Consider the following 13,829-nt stretch of genomic DNA (forward strand, 5'->3'; position numbering starts at 1 on the left):
TTTATAATCAAAACCATTTCCAGTGGAAATTCTAATCTGTGATTTACTTTAAATAAATAAATATACCAGATACTCTGAATCTATTGTATGTTTCTTTAAAACCATTTATTATCAGTAAGTGTCTTGTTTGCTATTGTGATTAAAAGGTAAAAGAAATTAAAATAGTAATTTCATTGTTTAATTAATTAGATTTTCAGATTATTTTAAACCAAATGTTTTGAAAACTATTTGACTTTTTTCTTTCCTTCACTTCAGTTGTTTTTCTTCAGCTGTTAAATTTTTTTCTTATACAGTGAAATAATTTTCATGTTTTGCAGGGGTTTTCAGCTATTCATTGTAACATAGACTTGCCTATGAAATCGCTAAAAAATCAGGTAAATATGATACCACTGCTTGCTGCTTGACAATCCACTAGATCTCATATGCTGTTCCATATATATATACTGTGTATATGTGTGTGTGTGTGTGTGTGTGTATATATATGTTGATAAACCTTTACTGTAATTTTGTCCTGCTAAATTTCTACCTTTTCAGTGAGCTCTATGGACCCCTCCAATGCCAGGCTTCTCTGTTCAAACAGAATGACACTTTCTAATGTGTTTTCATTGCTTTCTGTAGAAGTAGAACGTCATGAGATACAGTGTATGACCATATAACTTTTCACAGGATGCAGACAGCATGTTCCAAGCACTTACAAGTTTCAATTTGGGCTTCCTTTACTCTCTTTGTATTTGATCATTGAAATTGAAACTCTGACTTTTGAGAAGCTGAATGGACTTTTCATTAGTTTTAAAAGATTATCTATTTTCCTGCATTGTAGTAGCAACAAAATCAGTATTGGATATACCATTGACTGCTCTGGCCCTGTTTTTCATCCAAAGAGATAATTAATCTTAAAGATATTTTTCAAAATATCTGAAACTATGATAGTATCCACAATACAAATTATTTTGAAATTATATCTCCAGTAAATGGACACATATTTTATATTGTGTCTTGTTAGATCTGGTAAAGAAGACAGAGTAGGATACTAAGCCATGCATACTATTTTTGTCAAATTTGCTCTGCTGCATGGAGACTGTGTGGTAAGTGGTGTGAGAATTGTGGACAGAGTAGGTGTGAAAGGGTTCATGCTAGATAATTCTGGGTGTAAATCAGAGAGGCAATGGTTCATAAGGTTCCATTCTGCTTAATACAAAAAGATAACCTATTCCTATAGCATTTCATAGAAAGTTATTTCTTTGCCTAAAGAGTCCTGTAGGATAATTTTACAAAGCCTAGCAAAAGATCAAGTATAATATTAAAAATGTAGACATGCCAATAGCTCCACTCTATAGACTGTGTTTCAGTTTGTACTTAAGTAAGACATAAATGTATTAAACAAAAATTACATAGCTCACTTTTACACATGGAAGTTTTCAAGAAATCAAATTAACTTTACTTTTCTAGGGACTTTTTAGACTCTTTTTGTTGATTTCCAAAAGATTTTGCATCATTCCTGTATCATTTTTCCCCCCTAGAGATTCCAGTTATTTTCAACCCTTTCTGATATAATCTGAGAGTCACAGATTTTGAGTTTTATAGAGGCCTTCAGGCTGCAAAAATCTACTTTGATGGTTCCAGTCCAGTTCGTATGTAGGTCTGTTTGACTGTAGCACCAACCTGATGAATTGTAGTAGCCTACTAAAAGGAGTAAGGTGATTTTATAGGGAACTTTTGTTCTCGGGTTTCTTTGGCTGTAATTCACTGTTTTCTCCCATAAGCCTAAATTCATCTTAGACCCTCTTGCTACAAGGGGATATGAATGGAGCTTAATAAAAGGCAGAGTTTCAGCTATATTTGTTTGTAGGCACAAATCATAAGCTCTTTATGTGCATAGAATCCTGTTTTTCACCATACAAGAGTCCTGAACCAGCGGACTTGGCTGGGATTCCATCTGTTCAAACTTAACATGTCCTAGGGTGGTGATTGACCAGGATACTGGGACAAAGGGAGGGATGTTTGAATGGCATTTATAGGTGTGGCAAGATGGGGGTAATTGATTAGAAAGTCACAGGAAAGCCCAATTGTCCAGCACTTTCTGCCAATTGTATACTTTGAGCTCTCTTCCCCCTCTGTAATGTTAAATAAATTGCATTGTGAATTTTATTTTGTGTATTTCAAAATCAACCTGATTACTATTTATTGTTGTTAATGAAAATTTTTAATAATAAGTAAAGAAGCTCATGAGTTGCCAAAATAAGTAGAAAAAGGAGGAAAATTCATTTACAGGAGGTAGGGGAACCTGTGGGAAAAGATTAGAAGTGAGGAAGACCAGAAGCCAGTGGCCTGCTTGGACTCTGACTGTGTAGAACAGGGAACATATTACAAAGGACCACACATAGGGAAAATGCTGCTAGCCACCCCTTTCAGACTGAGTGCCTCTGCTCATTTCAACTATGGCAACATGGCACAAGAAGAGAAATTTCCCATATAACCAGTTCTCAAGCTAATTAAGAATGTGGCTTTACATTTGAAACCAGTGATTTAAATGAAATGGCTGCTGTCTTTAAATACAAGTGAGGAATAGATTACAACGATTATAAAATACATAAATATATGTTTTCAAATTATTGCTGTCTAGTTGTGCCTGTCTCTGTGCATGTGTGTATGTGTATACACAGAGTACATAGATATGATTAAATATTTTACTGACTTAAAAAATATATGTACACTTAATAAAGATCATGACAAAAAGGTCCACATAAAAATGGAAGATGTTATAATACATACAGTATAACTAGAAAGATTGAAATTGACCACTAATTAAACCAGTCATACATCCAAAGAAATAAGACTGATTATTAGCAGTTTTTTGGGACTATATTCTGTACTGGATAAACTATGGAAGTGTCTTTATTTAAATTAGTAGAAACTATGTTAGAACATTCTAAAAAAGTGGCCTGGTCAAGAGCAACAATCTAAAAACAAATAGAACTGTAAATATTATGATGATTTGGTTAATGCAATTTTTATTACTAAGCAGGATTTCAAGTTATTATGACTTTGTCACCAACTCACAATATATTTTTTTAAAGTTATGAATGCTCCAAACTAACAGCATGCTAGCAGCTAATTCGAACATTATTTCAGTATCATTCATAAATTACCTTTGAATCCTTTGACTTAAGAAAAAGAAAATCCCACAAATCCTACTTTTGGTCAAAGCGTAAGACCATAATTAGCTCGGCATGTGCTTTTGAATTAAGAACACCATGTTCCAAGCTTTCTTTAAAAACCTTTAAAAATGTTGGGGGAATACTTTCACAGAGCCTTATTAACTGGGCGGAGTCTTAAGATTTGTCAGGTATGAAGTGATGTTAATTAAATATTGTTATTCCTTTCTGTCAATCAAGTAAGGTTAAGCTTTATTTGTAATTTGAACACAAAAGGAAGTGAAACAGGTATAAATATATAAAACAACTGCCAGGAAAACAGAGAGAATAGCAGAGTAAGAATTTAATTAGTAGGAATTTGTGGGGGAGTGCAGGAGGTATTTAGGGTGTTAATACCAAAGCATTGCATTTTTCTCAATCCTAAGGACACTCTGCAGATTACAAATACACACACACACACACTCACTTTAGAGGTGCACCGATACATCGGTCCGATATTGGATGGTCACCAATATAAAGAAAATTTACTATATCAGAAATTGGCCATATCAGACTGATAATTTGGCCAATAAATGGCTCGTGCATACATGCAGCCACAGCATAGCACAGGCAGTGAGGAGCACAGCCCTGCAGATTGGAGAGCTGGTAAATCTGGTGTGGTGGGAGGGGAAGGGGGAAGGGAAGGGGGTGCAGATCAAGGCCACCTGCGGTGAGGAAGGGTGTGGGGCTGAGGCAGGGGCTGGGGCAAATGCTGCCCGGCTGGAGTGGGGTGGGCACAGCATGGAGCCATGGCTTGTCTGCAGGGTGTGGGGAGGAGTGGGGGGCAGCTCCCACCGCTGCCAGTCCAGCAGCTCATCCAGCAGCTCCTGTCACTCATCCAGGAGAGCGGGGGGGGGGCGGGGTGTGATTTGTTGGGGGTAGGGCAGGGCTGGGGCTGTGCGAAGCGCTTTCCAGCAGGGCGGCACTGCGCTGAGAAGGGGCTATGATGAATTTGTGGCTGCAGTGCCCCCCCCATAGCCCCTTTCCAGCGCAGCCCCACCCCACTGGGAAGAGCTTGGTGCAGCCCCGGCCCCAGCCCACCCCAAGCAAATCTGGGGCCACATGCCCCTCCCCCCCCGGACAAACAGTGGGAGAAGCAGCAAGAGCCACTGCACAAAGCACCAGACAAGTGACTCCCCCCCGCCTGCATCCCCCCTAGATAAGCTGTGGCTCTGTGCCATGCTTACCTCACCCCGACTGGGCATCACTTTCCCCAGCCTCTGCCCCAGTCCCACACTCTCCCTCACTGTGGGGAGCCTTGATCTGCCCTCCCATGCCCTTCCCTCCCCCTTCCCCCTCCTCTTCCACCACACCAGACTTACCAGCTGGAGGGGAGCTCTCCATGGTGCCAGGCTGGGTATCTGAAATCAGATTGGTATCGGCTGATATGTATAGGTTGCAAAAATCTCTATTGGTGTGCATGTGTGCACACCCCCGCCCCCCCCATAACTTGCTGGTTATATACCTTCTGTCTTGTCCTTGGAACGATAATTGTATTGGGAGCATGCTCTTTAGTGTAAAATACTGGCATACAGATTCAGTTTGGCAAAGTATATGTATGGATTTGAATTTCAAATATGGCTATATATAGACCCCTTGTTCCATCGATACTTAAATGTTGTACACCATAACCCCAGCTGAATGTTTTAGTCAGTACTTTGCCAGTGTGAGATGCAATGGCCTGTTTGCAAGTAAAGATGTATGTTATTGGTGCCAAGTATTCACATATAATGAGCTGTACCTCAAAAAATCTTGAGTTGACTGAAAAATCATGAGGTTTGTTTTTTTAAAAAAAGAACCTTCTTGTATTTCCCTCAGTATTGAAGCTTTTAGGGATCATGTTTTCAAGTATGTTTCTCCACAACCATAAGGTTCTTTTTTTTTTTTTTTTTTAAGAAATGAGGGCTCATTGGAATAGTATGACTCCCGTTGCCTGGACTTTACCCCCTCAGCCCAAAATATTGCCAGACCATCTACAAAGTCACAAGAGTTGTTAGTTGTTGTGACAGATACAGGTGGCAGTTTTGCAATGTACAGAACTGGTTATAGGTATGGGGCTATGTTGCTACTTTCTAGGTTTAAAACCTTTGAGGGAAGCTGGTTGACCTAGAAAAGAATGAAAAGGTCACTGTATAGAGCTGTTCTTTGGTTGTCCTTTTGTGGGGAAAGGATTTTTGGGTGAACCTGGGCTAAGTGGCATAGCACTCAGCCCTGCAAAACCAGGTGTTCCCAGGGAAGATTGCTCCTACAGTCTGTGAGTAATCACTGTTGTTGGGAGTTTGATGGCCATTAGATGTCCCCTCCACAACCTCCCTTGGAGTTTAATGGTGTTTTTAAAATCTGGAGTAGGGGAAGGGGGAAGGATATCATGGCATCTGTTCTGTTGTTATGCCCCCATGTTCAAGTAACTGTAGTAACATACTTTAGGTTGAAATGGCTGGTTTAGGGGAAGTAAGAGAATCCAAGACATGGATTTTGCATCTTCCTTTCCATTGGTTCAGGACCTTTTCTGCTAGATCTTTTCATTTTTATTCAATCAGCTTGAATACAAGAGGGAATACAGCACCTCTAATGAACTGGAGTGACTTCCTTTGGAGTGTCCTTTTTTTTTAACCAAGGAGTCAGTCAGTCATAGAAAAACCAAACACAAAACTCCCTGGTTTCATCCTGCATGAAGCTAACACAAGTCTTTACTTGTGCAACTAATACCATTTTGGATTATTTGACCAAAGTATTAAACACCAAATATAATTTTTGCAATTAAAGCACTTGTGTATGTGACAGCTGCCACCTTAGCCAAGACCCAAGGGCTGGCCTGCTGGGCTTGCGAGCACAAGTCTCTATAGGTTAAATTAAAGAATCTACATATCAAGCTATGAACTGTGACAGGACCATGCCCTTTGAGAACTGGCCACAGAGGGAGGACACAGCGCATGCTGGTCAGTGAGTTACATTTCCTTTGGATGTTGTGATGGTGTTGAAGTGATGTTGTAGCTGTGGCAGTCCTGGAAATATATGAGAGGCAAGGATTTTTCTGGGTGATTTACTTTGAATACAGTACATTAGAATAAGAAAATTGCAATGCATCTGAAAGCTTGTCCTAATCTATTCCAACCATGTAGTTGGTCCAATAAAAATGCATCACTTTTGACTCTGGCTAGATAATGAAACTTGGTATTTGTAGTCAGTTTTGCTTTCAGCTTTGCGTGTGCTTAAATTCCCCAAATACCATTAGTTTCATTATTTTGTAAAAACTAATTTCAGTCACAACATTTCTATCCACTGGGGCTTCTTAAGGGTAGGTAAACATTTCAAAATCTAAATTCAGTATATTTGTTATTGTGCCCTGCTAGTCTCCTCCCATTGTCACTTGCAAATGACAGAAAGTTATCTTAAGGGCTGTATTTCTAAGGCTTGTAATAATCTGGGACAGAAGGAAACTCTGAAACAATTTTGTTAAACAATACAAGATGTCTGCCATTTCATAATTAAATTAATCTATTTGACCTGTATCAACTATTAGTTTTGATATTGACTGGTAAATTACATAGTAAGCAGTCTTTGAAAAAGTCTGTTATACTTTGATCTGCAAATATTTGTATTAATAGATGATATAAACCACAATGAGTGACTAAATTGTGGGTGACTTTTTTCATGCTTATTTTGATGATATAGCAGTATCTTTGGATGACATACTGTAGTGAGTGAGGATAAATATCTGTTGCCAAGGTCTAAACAGCAGCAGTATGGAAGTAATTCAACAGTCAGTTTCACTAAAAGTTTTAAATCTGTGCTGTATTAGAGGTACGCATAGAAGCTGTGTTAATTGCTAGCTTGTTTTCCATATGTTCTGTTTTAACAGAGCACATTTGTTGCAGATGGTTGGAAAGTGGGTTGGACAGTGTCTAAACTAGCTATGACTAATTCATACGGTGATTATACTATACTTTAATGTATAACAGTCCTCTTTGTAAACTCCTTTCATTCACAGTTCCTTTGCCATTGAAATGTGCTCCAAGATAACTGAAAACCATTCTTCTTTATTTAAACTTGGCCTCAGAGAAGAGCAAGAGCATGGGCTGTGTAGTCATCTTTTCCCTGATTCAAATTCAAAACCACACCCCAAATTGGTTTCTTTAGACAGTATTCTAGAGTTATCTCCATCATTATTATGGTTTGCTGAGCATATTTAGCTGAGGTAATGGACTCTAAGAAGGGCCACTTGAAGGAACTGAAGTGACCTTAACAAATGCTAAAACTGGCTTTGTTCACACTACAGCACTTTTACCTCTTCATTGGTGTGGAACTGAGCACAGTCATTTCAGATCTTCTGGAATATTAATAACCATCTCTTGTTTGCAGATTTTCTCTATCTCCTAACTCAGTAACACTGGATATGCCAAATGCTTAAATTATGCTAAAATGAAATTGCAGATGAATTGCCCAGCAACACTATACAGTCTGTCCATTTAATGTTCATAACAATAATCTTTTTCTTTATACCTTTGAGACTGGTATATCAATACATAATCATTGTGCTTAACCTAATTCTTTGGAAGCAATTCCAATGTAACATCTTGATTAACAATGATATAATGAGTTTTTATTTTACTTGAGTTGCCTTTGACAAATTGTATTTGATTGACTTCACATTTGCTCAAGACTACAGTGAATGTCATAGTCAAACTCTTCTGGATAGTTCTTAGTAGAGGAAAAAACGAGAGAGACATGGTTCAGTGATTTTTTTACCATTTTTACTGTTGTTTTCTCACATTGTCACTAAAATATTCTCTTTGTTATCTGAATGGGACATCTGCTGACTGGCTGAGCTTTCTTTACCTGATTGTGTGAAAAGTCTTGGTTAAATCTGTTAGGCCTTGGAGGCCCAGTAACCTGCTAAGTGCTATAGAGCCTGAAAGACATTATGTCCTTGGACTAACTTGTCTCTTTTGCTTATGGCTGTCTTTGATAGATAAAACTAACATAGGTAAGTGGTATTGGGTTAAATATAATATTAGCACAGTAATGAATAATTGCACTTTTCTTACCTCACATTATACAAAAATTAATGTGGATGATTAAGTATATTTTATGATAGAAATAGGAGAATATAGGTGATTAAGTTTAAAATGGAACTTTTTTATGTCTGCATCTTAAATGTAGAGGATCAGAACTGCAGATGTTTTGATGGAAATGGAAGGTTTTTTTTTTTTTGGTGACATCCTAAAGCTGACAAGTACAGAGTAAATCCAAAATTATTAGGCAGTTAACAAGAAAATGTTTATATGCGGTAAGCTTGAGGTAATATTAACATAACCTAAAAAGCCACTTCATTTCTAAAGTTTTCTCAGGTTTTTGTTATACTGTACAAAGCTGTAGTAACTCTTTGGACTGTTATTGCATTACATGTCTCAGCATAAATGTCTATTTAAAAGCACATTTAAATGTGATTGGTGCTTTTAAGTTTTGATGGATGATGGCTCTCCTCCAGGAGGAGTTGGGGAGTGGATGGATGGACAAACCCAAAAACCCTTGGAAAAATGTCAGTTTTGTCATTAATATTGTATTAAAAGAAAAGGCAAAAATACAATGTTTATTCATTTTAGACATGAGCAAATTATACTCAGCTGCTCTTACCTCAGGTTGACAATCTTGTAAAATGAAGTGAATATTCATCAAAAGAAAACGGGCACTCCAGACTTTGACTGAAAAAAGATTACAGCTTTAAAATCGTTTTCTGTAATTATTACACTACAGACTTAGGCATCTTCTGTCCTTCTGCTTGTTGATATTTATCCTGAAGAATCCTTTCTTTATTTAACTCTTGTTTTGTTTCTAACACGCTCTAGTTTTTCACTTAGGGAAGAATGCAGTAATGTCAGGAGTGTACAGTTTCAACAGCTGATCTCTGTAAGAGAGAGAAGTGTCAAGAGCTAATTGTACACCTGGCCCAAATATTAATAATTAATACATAATTCTGTAAGTCATGATCTTAAAGAGAATGCTTTCTTCCTCCAGCCTGACATTAGATTAACTCCCTTTTCAAAGTTTTAATACATTTTCTGTAATTCCATCTGTTACAGCTTTCTCTTGAACTTGTCGTACCGTTCAGGTTGCTGCGTCACGTACTACATTTACAGGGGTGACACTAAAGCTCAAAAGGAATAGAAACTCGAGTCTGTTCCCTTTTACAGTGTCCCTTGTTTTTAAGTCAGCAGAGCACCACTCGTTTTGGCTTCAGGGGAGCTGTATGTTTTAGCTCACAGCTGGAAGTGTGGTAATATAGTGGTGGTCACCAGTGAATGGGGGAAGGGAACACCCCCCCCATTAGGATTAAAGTCAAACGCTTCAGTCTTTTTCTCTGTCAAAGCACTTGTCTAAATTGTGCGCACAGAAGCAAGAATTCTAAAGGGAATACCATTCCAATTTTAAATATAAAAAGGCATGTTTGGTTTTGATATTATCTCATATGGAAATAGGCAGATTTCCTTTATCTTTTCATTTATATTTCCCCAAATTGTGTCTTTTTGGTCATGATTCTTTTCAAAGAAGTAGCAGAGCTAAGCCCTTTCATTTAATTGTAATAAAATGTTGCCCTAAAGAAGAATAAAAAATGATTTTTTTTACTAGTTCATATAGAAAAACATATAACTGTAATAGTATTTTAACTATAGTTTGTATAGACCTCTCACATTTAAACTCTATGCAAATCTTTGATACTGCAGGGCAAACAACTATGAGATTATAATGTGCGGTGTAGCAAGTATACGCCATAAATTTGATAATCATACTTGTGAGTTCATCATATTTTATACAAAGAATCTGGAAGGAGAAAAACGGAAGGAAAAGAGCACACGATGGTGTTATGAATAGCAATGTGTAAAAGAAATAAAAAAGATCTTGTTCTGATATATTTGTCTGTGTTAAGACTATTATCATGCTGCATGCCAATCATATGCTGTGATTTATAATGAAAAGTGGGGCTATTATGAAACCAAAATTCTTTTCAGTTGTGCTCCAATTTTTGGTATTCTTATTATTTTTCCATATGTCTCAATTGATGAAATAAGGGCAAGACCCTTTTAGTGGGGGCAGAAGGAAGCTTAACTGCCCAGTTTGTACATGTTATCCAGCTGGACTGATTGCCACTGTTTAGAGAAACATGGGTGGGAGGTTGTTTTAAAAGAAAAAGAAAAAAGCATTTGTTTAGCTGCATGGCAACACAAATATTTCACTAAGTGAGGGCTGAGTATGCATCTCATTATAATGAAGAGTGCCTGCTTGTAAAATGTTATATTTAACTTACAATATTAGTTTTAAGGTGCCTTAATTTAACTGGTTCATCTCCAACCTCCATAGATTCATCTAATCTAATGTGAAGCAGGGCCTAAGGAAGTGCACAGCACAATTCCCTGCTGTTGGAGGGTTGTTTGGAAAAAGTTTCTGGTGACTTACAAGATAGCTTTGTGAGCTGTTTTACTGTGTATTGCTTCTTTCATGGTCCTCTTGAATGGATTTGCTCACTGCCTCCTCATGCTTAAGACATCAATTTCCTATATTCACACACCTGAGACCTCCCTCTTTATTCTAGATTTACCATAAGGCCATAACTGTCTCTTCATATGATCTTCCCAGTGTTAGACAGATTTCCATCTGCAGCTGTCCCTCTGGGATATATACCAGTCTTCATAATATGTCTTCACAGTTTGAGATGCTGCTTCTTGTGACCACAGTCTGCCAGAATCTGTGAGAGAGGGCCAGGGTCTTTCTGATCAAAACCCCACCTTGTTATCCCTGTAAAAAAGAGGGCTATAGTGGTTTAATCCTTTCTCTGCTTTCTAAATGAGAGAAGCTTGAGATAGTCTCTGTTTCCAGAGCTGGGAAATGGGTAAAAGTTTGTCTCTTTGAGCCTTACCTTCTACCTTCCACTTAAATAAAGTTGAAGAATGGAAGGATTCAAAGGCACGGCATGTTTCCATCTTCTGTAGGGCATGAGGTTTTAAGAGAAGTTTGAAAAAAACCCTTTAAGAAAGGTGTGAGTGAGTGAGTGTGTGTGTGTGTGTGTGTGTATGTATACTATAAATCTTGATGAATAATTTGGCGTGGTAATGGCTGTTATATTGGCAGCTGGTGGGATAATAACATTCCACACAAATGTCAAAGGCACAAGTGAGTTATGCAGATCTTCCCAGATGAGCAACAGTGAAGCCTCTCTAGCCATATTGTACTGTCATATGAGGTTTGGTGGCACGCTAAAGCTATTTTAGAAATGTTTTTAAATTGTAAGTGGGACACATGTTTATATCCTTTTATTTGTTTATTTATTTTTGTAAAACCAGCTGGCTTGTTTGCCATAAGTTCAATTCTTCCAGCCCCCCAAAGAACAATAACATTTATGTATGTCCTAAAACATTTATTCCAAGAAATGGCACATAACTAATGTCTTGTATCTCAGGTTCTTCCAGGGTACATGCTAATGATGTGTGTCTCATTAGGAAGCAGAGAATATCTTCTGTCCATGTCTGTCCTTTAGAGAGCTTTGAGTTTAACATTGTAATAGTTTAAAGTGTAGAAAACCTGCCAGTGTCCTAGGATTTTGTCTAAGTTTTGGGCAGGTGCATTTAGGAGGGAAATTCCACTTTTGGAATTGTATATGCAGTTTTAAGACCTGTGGTAAGAATATATGATTATGGTACCTTTAAGAGCTGAAACAGGGTGGCAGAATTCTGAAAAGAAAAGGTTTTTTAGTTTGGAAGCTGTTGCAGCTGGAGCTGAGTTTCAGACTCAGCTCAGGAAAGATGTGAACCATAGGCAACTGGTGGGGGGGAGTGTGTGTGGGGGTGCATGCCAGCTCCATCCCCGCTGCCAGCGACAGCTTCTGCGGGTGCTTGCCAGCTCCATCCCTGCTGCTGACAGTGGTTTCTGGGGGTGCTCACCAGCTCTGTCCCTGCTGCTGATGCCACCGGTGGCTTCTGTGGGTGCTTGCCAATCCCTGCTGGCTTCTGCAGGTGTTCCCCCCAGACTCAGGAGGCAGCAGTCACCTGTGATGTGGACAGAATGTGACTTGTAAACAAAATGTGTTCGCTGTACTGATCTGATGGTGTCCTGATCCAATGTAAGTCACTGTAGTGGAATGTAGTTGTGTAGTTGGCTAACTGAATAGAGGGATATATAACTGGAAAAAGGTGAAAATTTTATTTTGCAGACATATTTCTAAAAATGGCGACCATTTGAAGCTATCTAGAGGCTTGGATGGTAATAATGATGCCTAGCACTTTTCCACTAGTGGATCTCAAAGCACTTTTCAAGAGAGGTCAACGCTATTATTCCCATTATACAGATCGGGAAAATGAAGCATAATGAGATGAAGTGACCCACCCAAGACGTCACTTAGGAAACCAGGAAGAGCCAGAACAGGTCTTTGGTTTTCTGAGTCAGCACTCTCTTCACTAGACTTCACTTTCTAGGAAATGTTGATTAGTAGGAAGAGAGTATGATCATGCACTGTCTAGTATGTTATTTTTTTCATGTGGTTCTTTAACTTATCAAATAGCTGTCATCTCTGTATGTTGTGAACAGATACATATATTAGAATATAGTTGCCTTCAGTTTGCAAGATGTTTCTGGTTTGAGTAGAACAAAAATGTAAAAGCAAAACTATATCACAAGACATTTCACATCAGCTTTCAAGATATGGCTCAGTTACCCTCAAAACTGAGCCTAAAGTTGTGAACCTAGGCTGGTTGATCTTTGTAAGTAAAGTTGAAATCAGGCTAATATTTGCCTTGCAGCAGGAATCAATAGAGAAGGTTCACCCAGTTTGTGTGTGTTGCATACACATACCAGCAAAGCACTGAAATCCATGGAAATGAAATGCTCACTAGGAAAACATTTGTCACTGAAAGTATAACGATTATTTTGCTATTTTAAATAAAAGGCAGTAGTTCATCAACTTAATTTCTGGGTCCCATGGGACGGTGATAGGATTATTCAAAGGATCACAATTGCAAGAGTCAGAATTATTTTCCAAAATTGTTTCAAAGGGCCATGGCATTTATGAAAAGCCAGTGATGACATTTAGAAGAAAATGAATTGACTGCTTATATGACATTGATGCAATGTTTATCTATTATTATCTTAACAATTAAGAAAGAAATTTGACCATTTTAAAAATGTGAAGATTGTTAGTGCTCAGAAAATTTCAGGAAGTTAAGTCAAATGTCCTGTTATACATTCATATGAAAACAATTACAGAACCAAATAGGTAATATATAAGGGATTTGAGAGCTAAGTGTTTTGTACAGTATGTTACAAACCAGATGTGAATAAAGTTTGAAACAAGGCAGAGTAGTGGGCATTGTAAAAAGAATATTTGCACAGTAGTAAGAGTCCTTATTGGTGAATACACTAATCTAGTAAGCAGCTTTTAGGAAAATATGTGAATTATCTGATCTTGCAGTCCTTTGGTCTGAGAAACAGATACAGCAGCTGATCCAAAGGCAGTTAAAAATATATATATAAATAGTCCCATTCTTCCCCTCATCCTAGCAGGTAGGTAAGGCTATGCATTTGGTGCTCTCAACATTGACTTGCTGTGCTGGGCTGGTTGGAGTGGGATGCAGGGAACTTGTATAG

The 13,829-nt window shown here is 38.0% G+C and overlaps 1 protein-coding gene across 20 annotated transcripts in view; it reads left to right on the plus strand.

Annotated features, from left to right (window-relative positions):
• The window catches only part of SOX6 (SRY-box transcription factor 6), a 536,736-nt gene that overhangs the window by 120,673 nt on the left and 402,234 nt on the right, over positions 1 to 13,829 (plus strand). For 5 of the 20 annotated variants that reach the window (XM_090032613.1, XM_090032600.1, XM_090032606.1 and 2 more), the window contains exon 3: positions 318 to 374. The exons of the other annotated variants lie outside the window; for them this stretch is intronic. The gene's annotated coding sequence lies outside the window, so the exon portion shown is untranslated. The remainder of the gene's footprint in view (positions 1 to 317; positions 375 to 13,829) is intronic. 20 annotated transcript variants of the gene reach the window in all.

The sequence above is a fragment of the Crocodylus siamensis genome, chromosome 2 (assembly GCF_052110815.1).
Source record: "Crocodylus siamensis isolate JL-2025a chromosome 2, ASM5211081v1, whole genome shotgun sequence".
Lineage (NCBI taxonomy): Eukaryota > Metazoa > Chordata > Crocodylia > Crocodylidae > Crocodylus > Crocodylus siamensis.